At 42.7% G+C, this 13,812-nt stretch overlaps 1 protein-coding gene across 4 annotated transcripts in view; it reads right to left on the bottom strand.

The window, feature by feature from the left end:
* Positions 1-12,649, bottom strand: part of ZBTB5 (zinc finger and BTB domain containing 5) — a 25,221-nt gene extending 12,572 nt beyond the window's left edge. The window contains exon 1 of one of the 4 annotated variants that reach the window (XM_005883931.2): positions 12,587-12,649. The gene's annotated coding sequence lies outside the window, so the exon portion shown is untranslated. Of the gene's footprint in view, positions 1-11,788; positions 12,026-12,075; positions 12,361-12,394 lie in introns of those variants that run through there. The other 3 variants (XM_005883934.2, XM_005883933.2, XM_005883932.2) reach the window with 3 other exon arrangements.
* Between the last annotated feature and the right edge of the window lie 1,163 nt (positions 12,650-13,812).

Genomic DNA, 13,812 nt, shown 5'->3' with positions numbered 1-13,812 from the left:
ATATATATTTTTTAAGTTACACTATATGACTTGTGAGCTAGATCATAAAAGATAACACAGGTCTTCACCTGGTCTTTTTGGCTCTCTCTTGGAAGCCAAACATCATGCCATGAGAAAACCTGCTGAAGTCTAGCTGACAGTCAACACCAGGAGTGAGGTTTGCCTTCAAGATGACTTCAGCCCCAGTCACAATCTGACTACAACCACATGACAGACCCCAAGAGAGAATCAACTAGCCAAGTCCAGTCACCCCTAGAACTATTAGAGCAGCGGTTCTCAACCTGTGGGTCGCGACCCCTTTGGCAGTCGAACGACCCTTTCACAAGGGTCACCTAAGACCATCCTGCATATCGGATATTTACATTACGATTCATAACAGTAGCAACATTACAGTTATGAAGTAGCAACGAAAATAATTTTATGGTTGGGTCACAACATGAAGAACTGTATTTAAAGGGCCAGAAGGTTGAGAACCACTGTGTTAGAGAATAAAATGATTTTTATTGTTTTAAACTATTAAGTTTTAAAGTGGTTTGTTACACAGCAACAAATAACTGCAACAATGTAAACTTAACATCTTTCCACAAAGCAACATTCAAATACTATCTCTAAGGAACACATTTTTTTGTCTACTAAACCTTTGGGGAAAAATAACTTCACCCATTCTTAGTCCATGTGGTTCTAACAGATCAGGTTGCTCCAAATTTCTGAGTTCCATAGGTGGACAGATGATCCAGAAAGGCCTTGATTACAGAGACTGTTTCAGAAATGGGTACATGACCCAAGCCATGCCAATTAGAGTTTGCCCTCAAGACTTCTGCTGGTGCTATCTTCACCCAGATCACAATCTATGAGAGAGACATCTAAGTCTAGCACTGATGGTGCAAAGCAGTGCCAAAGACAATGTCCTGATGTCATCAACATACTGGCATCCAGCCATGACTGTAGTTAGCATCACCCTAGGACTTCCTATTTCACAAGCCAATGAATTCCCCTTTTACCTTAACCTGGTTTATGTTGGATCTCTGTCACACAATGAGGCTCGAAGCACAATCTCAGAAAAACCTAAGTAACACAGCTATCTTGAAACCTTTTGTATCTAAAAGAGGTATTTTAAAAATTCAGTTGGGGAGATACAAAATTTGTTACTCTGCTCTGATGGAAGGTAACTATAAATCTAGATAAAAAACTCTCAAAGCAACTCTAGCAAATTCAGAGGTCCAGCCTAAAAGCTATAAAATAGCTCATGCTGAAAAGGTAAGTGTTTTACCTAAAGATGCCAGTCTGAAGCCTTCAAATCAAATTAAAAAGTTTCACGTTTCTTTAACGATTTCAAAATGTGACTCTGTGAGTCTATATAGCTGGAGGAGAAACAGCAACTATCAATTTGTAACCGTGTCTTACCCAAAGCAAGTATACACCACAATATTTACAACATTTGTTATCTGCAGGAACAGAGTTTTAGCAATTTCCAAACTAAATATAATTAAGAAAATATTTTTAGCCCTGGACAGTTTGGCTCAGTGGATAGAGTGTCAATCTACAGACTGAAGGGTCCCAGGTTCAATTCCAGTCAAGGGCACATGCCCAGGTTTCGGGCTTGATCCCCAGTAGGGGGCATGCAGGAGGCAGCCAATCAATGATTCTCTCTCTCCCTCTCCCTTCCTCTCTGAAATCAATAAAAATATTTTAAATATATATATAATATTTATACCACTGCTCATTACATTAACATGGATAATCAAGAATTGACTGTTTTCTCAATGGATTTACTTTCCTAATAATGCTTTATTTAGTCTGATTTTTTAAAAAGCTCATTTGTGTTCCAGGAGAACAAGCCAGTTAATGATACATTTTAACTATTTGATTTATATACTGACCTACCCACATGCTTTTCATTAATATACTTAGTTCATAAAGAAAAATACACTCATACTCAAACATCATCTACCACCACAGCAAGGGATTTACTGCCTGTCTGCCCGGGAGGATCTGCAAAGTTGCTACCTACAGGGAAGCATCTTAACATTCTAAGAAACTCTTCACATTAACTATCCCTAACCCAAATAAAATCCTAGCAGAAAAATAACAGAACTTTTCCTCCACTTGTAAAGATGATATAAATAAGGATAAACGTAAGACAACAAAACCAGGCAAGTCCCAGTCAAGCAGGCTAGGACTTTTGACAGGGCTCCAAGTCTTGGAGTCCAAGAACATTCATCCATTGTTCTGATTTGACTAAGTGGAAATCAGGAAAGGCTGGGACAAGATAGGCATACAGATGCCCAAGGTTAGCCCCAGATACCAGATCTGTCAGCCTAATTTCATATTCTCTCTGGTTCTGCTCTGTCAGGGCTGGCTCAGAAACTGGACAGATGAAGTCTATTAAAAAGGGAATCTGGGCCCAGCTGGCGTGGCTCAGTGGTTGAGCATCGACCTATGAACCAAGAGGTCACGGTTTGATTCCCAGTCGGGGCACATGGCCGGGTTGCAGGCTCAATCCCCAGTGGGAGTGTGTGCAGGAGGCAGCCGATCAGTGACTCTCTCTCATCATTGAGCATACTACTTAGTCTCTCTCTCCCTTCCTCTCTGATATATATATATATAAAATCTGAAGAGAATCCGTCAGTAAGTAAAGGTGAGCACCACTGGGGAAGTCACGCTAATGCCAGAAGCCCTTACTGTCTCGCTCTATACTCCAACTCTCCCCAATCTGCCACCTTGTTTTCCAGTTCAACATTCCTGTGGATTAACTGACCTAGAACTTTATAACTCAGTTTAAATAAGAAAAGGTATTAGTGTCCTATTATATATCTAGTGCAAATTCAAAATGCTTTTTTTAAAAAACTAAAATAGCTTGTTGAGGCCAGGAACTATATTTTCTCTCTCTCCCTCAAAGTGCCTCAATAAATTATTTGTTGGATAAACTTCAACTGTATGTTAATGAAATATAACACCATATTACTCAATAGTCATTTTTCTAAGAGCCCCAACTCTCTCCAAAAACAAGAAAAAGTCTCAGAATATCCAAAATAAATATCAAAACCTTTGTATGAAAGATTTCCTCATAGGAAAATCTCTCAAACCCTCTTTTGTTTTAAACAAACAAAATTCAAGTTTTTCTAGTTTCCTAACTGATTAAAGATGAGCAATAGCAAATCTAGAATATGAGGAAGAGCTGGCTGCAGGTTAACAGCTGCAAAAAGAGACAGCTGACCCACTAGAAGAGAAGAGGCCCAGCAACTTAGAGCCCTAGAGATTTCAACAGCCCTGGAACGTGCTGTATATTTGGTATACAAATTCATTCATCCAAAGTTTTAAAGTGCTGTGGAACAGAGATTTATATGGCATAGTCCTGTCACAGATGCTTAGCAGAAACAAGTCATACACAAATAACCATTAAATGCCACATAAGTGATAAAGTGTACATGATGGCTCAAAGAAGGCAAAGGTTATTTACAGCTTTATGGTGGATTTGACAACAGAGCTAGGTATTGTTTTGGATTAGGATAAAATGAGATATAAAATATATTCTAGACAGAGGTAAAGGTGGGGAGAGGTTTGAGGTGGGGGAAGCTATGTAATCATTCTGGCTGGAAAATAGGTAAGGGTAGGAAGGCAGGTATTGGATAGTGAATAACTGATGTTAATAATTACAGCAAGTTAGCATATAATTTTGAACTAAAGACTCTCACTTTTCAGATAACTTTTGTAAAAAGCATTTTAAAATTTAAGCACCGGGTCAGTCAGGGTTCTTGTTTGCAGCAACAGAAAATGATTCTAGCTAACTTAACTAAAAAGCAACTTGCTGAAAGGTCATTGGTTTGTTCACAGAATTGATGAGAAGGCTGGACACCTGACCTTGAACTAGGCCCGTGGTCGGCAAACTGCGGCTCGTGAGCCACATGCGGCTCTTTGGTCCCTTGAGTGTGGCTCTTCCTAAGCCTTAGGAGTACCCTAATTAAGTTAATAACAATGTACCTACCTATATCGTTTAAGTTTAAAAAATTTGGCTCTCAAAAGAAATTTCAATTGTTGTACTGTTGATATTTGGCTCTGTTGACTAATGAGTTTGCCGACCACTGAACTAGGCAGTAAGAACAATCCCCACACAGCCACTGCTACAAGAATGCTGACTCTATAGGGGATTTAATCTTACTTTGTCTTCACTATTGTTATTTAGTCATGATTCTTGAATACATTCGTGCCTTTTTGATATTATGTGAGATGAAACAGGAAGTACACCTGAAGTCATTGTGCTGCATATTGAAATAAGATGTTGTCTCAAGGAAAATAACTTGTGCAATTTTTGAATCACAAACAGCACTCATTGCTTTTTTCATGGAACACCATTTTTACTTGGAAGAGTGAGTGTCAAACTATGGTTATTCAGACTTGAGTATTTGTCAGACATTTTCTTGGAAATGAAGAAAATGAGCTTGTCATTTCAAGGAAAACACCTAACAGTATTTCTTGCCTATGATAAAATCTGAGATTTCAGGTGAAAATTCATAATTCTGGAAAATCTGTGTCTGTCACCGTGAGCTTGACAGCTTCCCAATGTTCAAATCCTTCAAATCATTAGTGATATTAATGAAATGTGATTTTTAAAAATATTATATAATAAATGTGTCAACATTTGAAAGATCTGCATAACTCAAGTGAATCAACATTTTCCAAATGACTAATGTAACCATGATGTTATGTTACAAAATAAAGTATGGGTAAAAAAGATATCCATTCAAAGTGCAAGATATAAATTAATGTATTTTAATGTAACAATATAAAAAGTTCACCCTGACTGGTTTGGCTCAGTGGATAGAGCATCGGCCTGCGGACTCAGGGGTCCCAGGTTCGATTCCAGTCAAGGGCATGTACCTTGGTTGCGGGCATATACCCAGTGGGAGGTGTGCAGGAGGCAGCTGATTGATGTTTTTTCTCTCAGCGATGTTTCTAACTCTCTATCCCTCTCCCTTCCTCTCTGTAAAAAATCAATAAAATATATTTTAAAAAAAAAACCAATATAAAAAGTTCATTGATATAGTTTCAGAGTCTACATTGCAACTAAACTGTCCTTCCATTAAACTAGACATTAAAGAGATTTGCAAAAATATAAAACAATGCCACTCTGAGCATTCCCAGTGCACAGATGTTGGTTTCAAATACCATCTATACTAATAAAAGCCTAGGTGGTCCTCATGCCCTCGCACGCGACGTCGTCACAAGATGGTCGTCACAAGATGGCCACCACAAAGATGGCCCCCACAAGATGGCTGCATGCACAGCGGAAGCGGGGCCCAGCAGCCGCTCCATGAAGTAAGGCCTGGGGGTCCCACGGCTCTGCGTGGTGTGGAGGAGGCCAGTCCTAGCGTCTCTGCTGCCTTGCGTGGAGCAGGCAGATCCCAGCGGAGGAGGCAGGTCGCAGCAGGGGAGGGCAGTTGTGGGCGATCAGGCTGGCAGGGGAGGGCAGTTGGGAGCGATCAGGCCGGCAGGGGAGCAGTTAGGTGTCAATCAGGCCGGTAGGGGAGCGGTTAGGGGGCGATCATGCTGGCAAGCAGAAATGGTTAGGGGCAATCAGGCAAACAGGCAGGCGCACGATTAGGAGCCAGCGGTCCTGGATTGTGAGAGGGATGTCCCAGATTGGAGAGGGTGCAGGCCGGCTGACGGACACCCCCCCATTCCGTGCACAAATTTCATGCACCAGGCCTCTAGTTCACTAATAAAAGGAACCTAGGCTCCTTGGAGAAATGGCTGATTCTAGGACTGAGGCAGGAAATATACAAGATAAGCCTGCAGAATCTTATAGTGCCAGAAAGTCAGGAAGTGCTTAAAAGAAACAAACATATATAATAATGGGAATATGTGAAAGGGACATAAGGCCCAACAGGAGAAAGCGCTCTCAAGGCCAAAGCTGGAACAGTTTGAGCAAAAAGATAGATAAAATATTTTATTATAACCCAAAGTGTACAATAAATATCCATAGATCCATCCTGATATAAATGGTTGATTAGATAAATAAATGGGAGAGAAGAGACAAATCTCCTGTGCAGAAGAATTCCAAGTAATTTATGTAGCTACTCTGCCCTCAAGGAGATGGCACACACTCCCCACTCCCATTTTTTTTTTGTAGCTTTATTTTTTTATTGCTTAAAGTATTACAAAGAGTATTACATATGTCTCCTTCCCCGGCTTCCCCTACCCCCCCAGTGTCTTATGTCCATTGGTTATGCTTATATGCATGCATACAAGTCCTTCGGTTGATCTCTTACTCCCCTCCCTTCTGCCCCCCAACCCTCTCTGGCCTTCCCACTGCAGTTTGACAATCAGTTTGAGGCAGCTCTGCCTCTGTATCTATTATTGTTCAAAAGTTTGTAATGGTCTTTATTATCCATGAATGAGTGAGATCATGTGGTATTTTTCCTTCATTGACTGGCTTATTTCACTTAGCATAATGCTCTCCAGTTCCATCCATGCTGTTGCAAATGGTAAGAGTTCCTTCTTTTTTACAGCAGCATAGTATTCCATCGTGTAGATGTACCACAGTTTTCTAATCCATTCATCTACTGATGGGCACTTAGGCTGTTTCCAGATCTTAGCTATGGTGAATTGTGCTGCTATGAACATAGGGGTGCATATATCCTTTCTGATTGGTGTTTTTGGTTTCTTGGGATATATTCCTAGAAGTGGGATCACAGGGTCAAATGGGAGTTCCATGTTTTGTTTTTTGAGGAAACTCCATACTGTCTTCCATAGTGGCTGCACCAGTCTGCATTCCCACCAGCAGTGCACAAGTGTTCCTTTTTCTCCACATCCTCTCCAGCACTTGTCGTTTGTTGATTTGTTGATGATAGCCATTCTGACAGGTGTGAGATGGTACCTCATTGTTGTTTTGATTTGCATCTCTCGGGTGATTAGCGACTTTGAGCATGTTTTCATATGTCTCTTGGCTTTCTGAATGTCCTCTTTTGAAAAGTGTCTATTTAGGTCCTTTGCCCATTTTTTTGATTGGATTGCTTATCTTCCTTTTGCTGAGTTGTACGAGTTCCCTATAAATGTTGGAGATTAAACCCTTATCAGTGATAACATTGGTGAATATGTTCTCCCATGCAGTGGGCTTTCTTGTTGTTTTGTTGATGGTTTCTTTTGCTGTGCAGAAGCTTTTTATTTTGATGTAGTCCCATTTGTTTATTTTCTCTTTAGTTTCCAATGCCCTAGGCCCACTCCCATTTTTTACGCGTGGCCTGAGCAATAGTGACTTCCTTCCAGAGTGCAATACAGAAAGGGAGGGGAAAAGAGTAACTTTACAATGGAGAAATCTGACACACACTATCTCAGGCAAGTGATCAAGGGCAATATCGATGGTGATAAGTCACGTTCATAGTATGCATGTTATAGGCGTCATGTGTTGATGTGATGAGAATGGCACTTTCTCTCTGTGGTCTTCCCCACAAAACCCCATAACCCCACTCTAATCATGAGAAAAACATCAGACAAATCCCAATTGGACAGTCTACAAAATAAGTTGGGTGGTAGTGGGTTAGTTGATAGGATGAGTTAAATGCCTACTAAGAGTCAGGTTCTGCAGGTACTTTACATCTTTTATTTCTTATGAATGATTGTCAAGCAGTGACTATCATCCCCATGACTAGGGTCAACATCATCCAACTAGTACAGTAAGTGAAGGAGAAGAGTTATAAACCCAGGTTCAACTATAAAACTTCACTTTGCTGTAATGGGAGCAAGCCCCCAGTAAGACACGGGCCAGGTGGATGATGACAGAATACTCAGGAGAGAACAGTATGTAGTTACGAGTGTGAGCAAAGGCTAGGAATAAGGATTATGAGGCTCGAGAGAGTAAGGTGATGAAGCTGAAAAGCAAGGTCAAGAATTGGAGAGGGCTGTTTTAGAGCGAAAAGACAGGTGTGTAAAATAACAGTGAAAGGATTGAAAATTAGAGCAAGGGTTGTGGAAGAGGTGGCAGGAGGGTCTTTTCTTCTCCTCTTTTCTTATTCAAATCTTCCCTTGATACCAATGCCACATGCCACCACCACCGATCACATTGCCAAGCCTTCACCATGGCCAATAGACCCCAGTTTGGGAAGGCGAGGAGAATGCAGGATGAGCTATGCTTTCTCCTCCCACTGCCTCTTGCCACTGGCTCCTCCCCAATGCTGCCTTCCATGAGACTGGTGCAGAATAATGATCAGGGATCAGAGCTTTGGGGAGAAGGGGAGGGAACAAAATATATTCCTGGTAACAGGCTCACTTGTCATATGGAGAAATCTTGGCCTGCCCAAGCCTCTCAGGGAGGTGGTCTGTCAGGGTGGTGGCCCACCAGCACAGAGTACTGTCTGAAAGATGGGCATGCCCAAGACAGCAAGTTACATACATGACCTACTGAAAACAATACATTTAAACTTAAAATAATTTATGACAGATTTCACCGCTTTATCCTGTTTAGAATTTTACATTCACACTGTAACTGGCTTAGAAATTTCCCTTTCTTGGGCACTACATTTTCCTAAAATTTCAAAAGAATAATCAGCTAGCTGATAATCTAGATAAAAGAACATCTGTAGCCAGTTAAAGCTCTAAAGATCATACAAACTTCATAAAGGTATTTAAAAAAACCATAAATGGCTTCTTTTAGCTACTTACAAATATGAAACTATATCTATTTTAACATCTGTTTAAGAAGTCTAAATGTATTTTCCCTCTATTACAAAATGTTGCCTTGCCATCCCTCAATTACCGCCCCCTACACACACAAACTTCTCAGCAATTTAAAAAAGAGCTTTCTTTCACTGCCTTTTATCCCTGATAGATCAAGAAGCATATTCTTTTTTTTAAATATACTTTTTATTGATTTCAGAGAGGAAGGGAGAGGAGAAAGAGATAGAAACATCAATGATGAGAGAGAATCATTGATCAGCTGCTTCCTGCACACTCCACACTAGGAATAGAGCCCGAAACCCAGGCATGGGCCCTTACCCAGAATCGAACCGTGACCTCTGGTCACACCGGCCAGGCAAGAAGTATATTCTTAATGAATGACACTACTTTATCAAGAAAAAAGCCATGCCAAAGCTTTAAAGACACTATTATTGATGGTATCTTTCCAGTAGAAAAAAAAAGATTTAATTCATTTTCATACCTAGTTTACTTTCAAAGTAGTATATTCCTTCACTTCTGAATCATTTATCAAATCAATAGCATTTAGCAAGTGACTGATACTTTACTTGCTAAGTTGCTTTTGAGGTTCTACTCAAAATAAAGACTACAATGTATATTATTAAATGTGTTTAGATTTTTGCACTATCTGTGGGTTTCTCTCACAACTGAACCCCAAAACAGTGGGTTTTCTTCTCCCTATACTTACTCAAATTCTCTCTGCTGTACTAGAGACTAAAACAGAAGGACTAAACAACTGAAGATCTCGAATTTTTAGAGGAAGACTGTTGAGCGGATTTTAAATTATAATCAACTAATTAAGATTTGGTGAAAAATCAATTATACCAGTTAACAATATCATGTTCAGAAGAAAAGGGGGAGCAATTCACCCTAATAATATTAAATTTAAGAACTTGGAAATAAAACATTTGTAAACTTGTTATCAAGTACACAAAGTAACAGAATACAGAATCTAATTTCTAAAAGCAGACTCCACTCAAACATCCTTTAAGTTAGTAAAAGAAACAAAACACTTTGTTAACTTCCATTTATATAAGAAAAAAGTACCACTTCCATTAGGATTCCTTCAATAACAAACTTACTTCAGAGTACAAATTTGGAAAATTAATTGGTTATAATTACAATAAAGTTAGTGCTCCAACACAAATTCCTAATCTGTTTGAACTGTCAGAAAGATAAATCAAAGCCTTTAGCAAAATTATGTGTAATTAATCAAAAGTCATCTCATTTCCACCCGCCCCCCAGATTAGTCTTGAGATTAAAAGCCACTATTCAGTGATGAAAATGATGAAAACAACTGTAAAAAGCAATAGTTCACTCAGAAACAGCTGGTCTTTTAGCATGAGAAGTTCACTGCATACTTAGACCAAAGTTGCAGTTAGTGTTACATTCCATCCCACCTGCTACACTAACAAAAACTGGCTCTACTAGACAACATCCATATTTGAGAAATGTTAAGTACAGTAAAAATCTTATGCTTAAAATTGACAGAAGAAAGTATTTGTTAACAATAAATTTACTTTTTTTTTAAGTTGACAGCTAACATCAAAGCAATACCTTGGGTTTTCCTCTTTCCTTCCAAGAAGTTGAGGCAGATTGAAGATTCTGCACTACTGCAAGCTTTGCCATATCTGACTGTACACAGATATTAAATCCTACCCACACTAAAGAACTCAATAAAATTCAAGCTAAGTACTTAAATGCTAAAACATTTACACGTATTTTGTATCCAAGTGATTTTTAAAAAGTACTTCAACTTCTCATGATAGTCTTGCAACAAAGCTTTTGAGAGCACTGACCCATAAATTTAGGAAAACACTCCATTAGATGTTTTCCTTTCAAATTTTACCACTTTCAGAATTTTTCTAGAGGCACCTCAATGAACCAGAAAACAGCCTGCCAGTACCTCCAGCTAACCACAGTATGTTTTGACACAACTTTTAGGAGAAAAAAGGCAGATCAGAAAACAAGTTGATTTCAGGACTTTATTAGTCTTGGCTCATTTAGTATGTAAAATCCAAGGGCCCAGAACAAGTCTCCAACCAATTAGTATTACCTGGCAGCTCATCAAGCTGGCTGCAGGGGCCAGGCCAGTCTTCCCAAGTTCTGCTGGGATTTCCAGAGGGGGTTAATGGGAGGCCTTTACTTGTGTTAGGGGCTTTTATCTGAAATTCTTTTTCTTCCCTCCCCATCTGATCTATTCCCCCCACTCCTACAATTTTAGCTTATGGCCAACCACCCTCACCACAGAAATCCTAAGATTTCAGCATACGAAAAGCAAGCTCTCCAGAAAACAGAAGCACCCAGGCCACCTTTTTAAAATTATCTAAGGCACAAAAGCCCATCCAAAAGATAACAAATCATCAGTGATGAGGAAGGCACAGCATTCGCTTCAACCTCTAAAGGAAGATCCCAATGTATGTAATATCTTCTATTTACTACAACTGAAAAGTAGTTTGGGGCAAATGTAGGTTTACAGTTGTTAGTATGGAAAAATAATACAATAATCTATATACATAAAAGCCTAAGCCACCATTAAGACCTGAGGAAGGGACAACCGGCTGGTAGCTATGACGTGCACTGACCACCAGGGGGAAGACGCTCAAGGCAGGAGCTGCTCCCTGGTGGTCAGTGCGCTCCCCGCTTCCCCCTTCACACCCCTCCCCCCCATAAGGACTGGGCAAGATGCCCCAAGGGGCCAGGCCTAGGGGCCCCACCTGTGGGCCAACTCATGCACCGGGCCTCTAATTAATAAATAATACAGAAAAAAAACCCTCTGTTTTGCGTTACTCACAATTGTAAATCTACTTTGGAAAGATTTTTGTTTAATTTTTGAATGCGAAGGGTTTCTTCCTTCTCTATTCATTCAAGTTAGCCACAACTTGAGCATACCACTTAGTAACCAAGACTTTTCTTTGCCTTTACCTAGAAATCTTCCTCCTAACTAGAATCTGTGTTCCTTTCAGAAGTTCGTTTCTACAGTACCGTCCACTATGACAGAAGGCAGACTGACTTACTAACAAATGACCTTTTTTGGGGGGAAGGAAAAAAACCCTGATCTTCAACGCCCCCTTCATTCCCCGTCTGATGTATTTACGTGCGAATCTGCCAGGGGAGGAGGTGGAACGGCCGTTCTCACGAAGCCTGGACGCAGTGGGCATCCAAGGAATGCCCACACGCACTGGAGTCCTCCGGCAACAGCGTGGGCCATTCCCCAACACTGGCTCCACCCTCCGGGCCAGCGCCAGGTCCCGGCTCCAGACCGCGCTGGCCTGGCGGTGGCGAAATGAAACACTGTCGCTCAAGGAGACCCAGGATGAGCTCAGGCAGCAGGTCCGAGGCTGTCGGTCCGGAGACCTCTCCCGCCCCAACCCGGTAACCAACCTCTCCGCCCGCAGATCCGAGGGGGCAAGAGCCTCCGCCCAATCCCGCAGACAGACAGCCTGGCGTCAGGACACGGGGACGCCTGCGCAGAACCCGCCTCCCATCCTCCCGACCCCTCCGCTAGGAAGGGTAACAATACCCCCTCAGAAAGACACGCAGGGCAGGCGGGGGGCACCGGGACGCGTCTGCGCGCTCCCCACATGCCTGGTCGCGACCCAGCTGAGGCCGCCAGCCCAGCGCCCCTGGTGCTCAACCGTCTCCACCTGAGCGCGCCCGCGCGCGGAGGCTCCCACCACTCGCACTGACAGGGTCTCCTCACCTGAGCCGGGCTCCGCCCCCCTCCTCGCTGGAGAAAGCAATGACCCTTCTCCGACCCGACTCGACAGTGTCGGAGGAGGCGGGAACGTCCAGGCTGGCGTCTCCGTGATGGGATTTCCTACCCCTTCCGCCCACCCTCCCCGCCCACCCCGCCTCTCGTTCCCCAGCTCCCACAGCCCGTTGGCCGCCTTACTCTGAAAACACAGCGGCGGCGGCCGACAGTAAACGGAAGTGACGCAATGCGACAACGCCTACTCCACCTCCTCCCCTCGGGCCGAACTGCAACCAATCAGCAAGAGAGGGGCGGGGGCGGGGCAGGAGAGCAGCCAACCAGCGCGCGGAATCCGGAAGAATTTCCTAGGCTCCGGGACATTGGCCAATCCCTGGTCCCAGGAGTCTCGCTGTGTTTACTACCGACCGAATCCGCGAGCGCTGTGGCCAATCACCGTTTTCCTTACAACACGTAACACTGGTATCAAACGCCTTTAAGGCGGGATTCACCACTAAGAGGCTTTAGGTTTGGCTATAGAAAAGCTAATGTGTGTCACAACCAATCAAGACCCATTGTGGTTGAGGGGAGAGGGCGTTCTGTCTCGATCCACCAATCACAATCGCGACTTCCGAAGTTTGTTCCACCTTTCGCGGGGCCTGAAGGATTTTCCCACTCCCCCAGCGCCGGCCCTTCCGAGACCAGTCGGCTCCCTGTCGGAAGAGTGCGCTTCGCCGCAGCCACACACACACCGTTTAGAAGTAATTTCTTACGTCGTAGACTTTAGAAAAAATAAAATTCCAAGAAGGTGTTTAGGTTGAATTAGCCGAAATCCAGGCTGCAAACGTTGAACCAACGCTATCGCAGTTGGGCCCGACAGCGCCCCAAGTCCAGTGCGGGAGGAGAGGGGGGTGGCTTCTCGCAGCTCTGGCGCCGGAGGACTGACGGGGCTGGGCTTCATACTCACTCATGCTTCACATTTCGTGCCGTAGGTCACAGAAGCCTACAATCTCCAAAACCAACTTCCTCCAAAAAACCCCACAAAATTAGACACGTGGAATGGTAGCGTACTTTCGTGGGACGCTGTCAGAACAGAGCAAGCCCCTGAGATCCCAGGTGCACCCTCGGAGGGAGGGTCCGAGCCCTGAAGGGAGACTGGACAGGGAGCTCCTGTCCGGGAGCTCGGCTTGGATCCAAAGACAAGGGCAGGCTGGGGAACACCTCGGGTTTCTAGAGGAAGGGAAGGTGTACACTTTTAAATATCTCACTGCCTCAGAACTTAACACTAAAATATTATTAGAGCTGATGCATCTGTACAGACGTTATAGGTTGGAAGTATTACCATCTGGGGTTTCTTTCTTTAAAGCTTCAGTGAAGTCTGATGGTCAATTCTGTTCTCTAAGATTCCCTGACATTGTATAGCCCTTACA

Source organism: Myotis brandtii, unplaced genomic scaffold (assembly GCF_000412655.1).
Source record: "Myotis brandtii unplaced genomic scaffold, ASM41265v1 scaffold806, whole genome shotgun sequence".
Classification (NCBI taxonomy): Eukaryota; Metazoa; Chordata; class Mammalia; order Chiroptera; family Vespertilionidae; genus Myotis; species Myotis brandtii.
Note: the sequence above shows the minus strand (reverse complement) of the source record. Positions and strands in the feature narration are given on the sequence as shown.